Source organism: Pinus tabuliformis, chromosome 2_2, assembly GCF_031772625.1.
Source record: "Pinus tabuliformis cultivar Carrire ecotype Pingquan chromosome 2_2, CPIR1, whole genome shotgun sequence".
Lineage (NCBI taxonomy): Eukaryota > Viridiplantae > Streptophyta > Pinopsida > Pinales > Pinaceae > Pinus > Pinus tabuliformis.
In genome coordinates, this window is record NC_142300.1 from 556,671,514 (window position 1) to 556,675,577 (window position 4,064).

The window sequence follows — 4,064 nt, forward strand, 5'->3', positions numbered from 1 at the left end:
ACAACAGAAGCATATGGAATGTTCTTCATTTGTTCCATTTCAAAGTCGTTCTTCGGGCATTGGTTCAAATTGAACCTATCACCCTTCACAATGGGAGATACACTTGGTGAACAATCCTTCATCCGAAATCTCTCTAAAATCTTATTAATATAGGTTTCTTGAGACATACCCAAGATGCCTCGAAATCTGTCTCTATGGATCTTAATGACAATGACATAAGATGCCTCACCCATATCCTTCATATCGAAATTTTTAGAGAGGAATTGTTTCACCTCATGCAGCAAACCCTTATCATTGGTTGCTAGCAAAATGTCATCCACATATAAAACAAGAAAACAGATTTTACTCCCACTGACTTTTAGGTATATACATTGATCCATAATCTTTTCTACAAAACCAAATGAAGAAATTACATTATGAAATTTCAAATACCATTGGCGGGATGCTTGCTTTAAACCGTATAATGATTTCTTGAGCTTGCAAACCAATTGCTCACCATCACTAGAGGGGAATCCTTCAGGTTGTTTCATGTAAACCTCCTCCTCTAGATCTCCATTGAGAAATGTCGTTTTTACATCCATTTGTTGCAACTCCAAGTCAAAATGGGCTATAATGCCATTATAATGCACAAGGAATATTTCTTAGATACATGAAAGAAAGTCTCCGTGTAATTGATTCCTTCTTTCTAAGTGAATCCCTTAGCAACGAGTCTTGCCTTGTATCTCTCAATGTTGCCCAATGAGTCTTTCTTTGTCTTAAAGACCCATTTACATCCAATGGCTTTTGCACCATTAGGCAACTCAACAAGATCCTAGACTTCAATACTCTTTATATAATTCATCTCTTCCTTCATGGCATCGTACCATAATTCTGATTCTTTGCAACTCATGGCTTGTGAAAATGACTCGGGATCATTTTCGGCTCCAATGTTGTAGTCTGATTCTTGCAGATACACAACATAATCATCAGGAATTGCTGATATCTTTGGTCTAATAGATATTCTTAATGTTGTACCATCATCTTCCTGAGAAGTATGTGGTTCAACTCGTTGTTCAAAAGTTCTTGGCAACTCTTGAACTACCTGATCTACTAGAATGCCGTCAGCAGCTTGTGGAACTTCAACAATTGGTTGTTCAACATCAGTTTGTACTTGAGGGGTGCTGTGAACAATAACCAATATATCACTTGAAGTGGAAGGTTGAGATTCTGAATGATCCTTCTCAAAAACTATGTTCCAGGTTTGATCGCTCCCACTGATCAAGTCATTTTCAAGAAACTTTGCATTTCTTGATTCCACAATCTTAGTGCTGTGAGATGGACAATAAAATCTGTAACCTTTATACCTTTCAGCATATCCAATGAAATACCCATCAATGGTCCTTGGGTCTAGCTTCTTCTCTTGTGGATTATATATTCTCACTTCAGACGGGCATCCCCAAATGCGCATATGTCACAAACTCGGTTTCCAACCTTTCCATAATTCAAATGGCGTTTTAGGAACAGCCTTGGTTGGAACCCTGTTTAATATATAAATTTCCATCTTAAGTGCTTTAGTCCACAAGGATTTAGGAATATTGGAGCTGCTAAGCATACTCCGCACCATGTCCAATAATGTTCGGTTTCTTCTTTCTGCTACACCATTCTGGTCGGGTGAACTAGGCATGGTGTATTGGGCAACAATCGCATGCTCTTGAAGAAATTTTGCAAATGGTCTAGGTGCTTGTCCATCTTCTGTGAATCTACCATAATATTCTCCACCTCTATCTGATCTCACGATCTTAATTTGCTTGCCACATTGTTTCCCTACTTTAGCTTTAAAGATCTTAAAGACATCTAATGCTTCGTTCTTTTTATGAAGCATGTCGAGATACATATATCGTGAGTAATCATCTATAAAAGAGATTAAGTATCTTTGACCATGTGAGTCCATGTCTGGACTACATATATCAGTATGTATGATCTCTAATATGTCTGAACTCCTATTTTCACCTTTCTTTGACTTGTTGGTCTGCTTTCCCTTTATGCAGTCCACACAAGTCTCAAAATCAGTAAAATACAGAGTATTAATTACCCCTTCATTTGCCAATCTTTTAATTCTTTCTATGGAGATATGACCTAGTCTCTGGTGCCATAATTTAGAGGAATCTTCATTAATAACACATCTTTTAGTGCCAGTGTGAACATGCATTGAATCATAAGTGACATTGTTTTGTAAATTAATGTAGTAAAGACCATTGGACAAAATACCATTCCCAACACAATCAGATTTATAAAATAAACTGAAGGCTGTTTCTGAAAAGTTGAAGGAATATCCAAAAGGTACAAGCCTTGAAACTGAAATCAAGTTTTTAGAAAAACTTGGAACATAAAAGGTCTTTTCTAATTCTAAAACAAAGCCACTACTTAAAGTTAAATAGCATGTTCCTATAGCTTCCACATGCAAGCCCATCTTGTTTCCTGATAAGATGCTTTGCTCACTTCCCACTGGTTTCCTTAGGTTTTGCAAACCCTGCAAGGAATTCGAAATGTGAATTATTGATCCAGAATCAATCCACCAGGTGTTAATATTGACATTAACCATACTAGATTCATAACAAACAAACGAGATTGGATTACCTTTGTCCGCAAGCCATTTCTGAAATTTGGCGCATTCCTTCTTCGTGTGTCCCTTCTTTTTACAAAAGAAACACTTGGAATCCTTATTGATATCGGCTTGGGGAGGTACTTTACCTTTCCCTTTCTGATTGGCTTGAGATTTGTCTTTTCCATGCATTGCTAGCATTGCACTTTCTCCCAGTTCCATCACCAGTCTCCCTTCCTCTTGAACACACATGGTCATGAGTTCATTAATTGACCATTTATCCTTATGTGTGTTGTATGAGATTTTGAAGGTTCGGTATTGGTGCGGAAGGGTGTTTAGGATGTAGTGCACTAGGAAGGACTCTGATATTTCAACTTCAAGTTTTTTCAATTGAGCCACAGTGTCCCTCATTTGCATGATGTGCTAGCGTATACCTTTCACATCGGTGAGCCTTAGGGATGAGAATTTCATGATTAGGGTTCTTGCTAGTGCCTTGTCTGAAGTGACGAATTGATCATCAATGGCTTTCAGCAAGTCTCGGACCTTTTCATGCTGATCAACAGAACCACGAATACCAGTTGAAATTTTAGTCTTAATGAACATCATGCTTAGGCGATTAGATCGTTCCCATCATTCATAAAGCATGATGTCTGCTGCAATGTTGGTATCAATGAGTGACGGTGGTTCATATTTCCTAATAGCATAGTCTATGTCCATCCACCCCAAACAAAGGAGAACTCTCTCCTTCCAGATCTTATAGTTATCTCTCTTAAGTTCAGGGATATCACAACGAATATCAGAGAAATTTGCAGGTTGTACAACTGCATAAAATTAAAGATTACATGCTTATGTTAAAATTGAGGCCTAAATAAAATTTCATGCTTTACCACTATAAATCATGCTTAAAATTGAATCTAATGACATAAAAATTGTGTGTGGACTAAATTTTCAATTCAAGCAGATTCAATTATTCTTTATGATAGAATTTTATCAAATCATTCACTTAATTCATAACTCTAAAGGGTATATTATGATTATAATTCGATATAAATTCTATCTTAGATTTGAACTTTATGATCAAACTATTAATTCATAATTCTTGTGGGTAAGTTATGAATATTTTATCCTAATTAATTATATAAATATAATAAAAATCCCTGTGGGATAAATTTTATTATATTTAGTATAATTAATTACAATTAATGTCTAAATATTCTTTATGTGATCCTAATCAATCATAACATATAATATTATTTAATTAGAGATACTATGGCTATTCTCTATTTAATTAAAAATTATATGGATCACTCAGACATTATTTCTTTTATGCATAAAAATTAACTTGATATGAGAATAATTATAAATTGCATAAATAAAACTATAATATTCATGCATAATCATTTAACGATGGGTTTCATACACTCATCCAAAATAGCATGTATTAATTAGCGCAGAAATAATCAATTCATGCAAATTAAATATG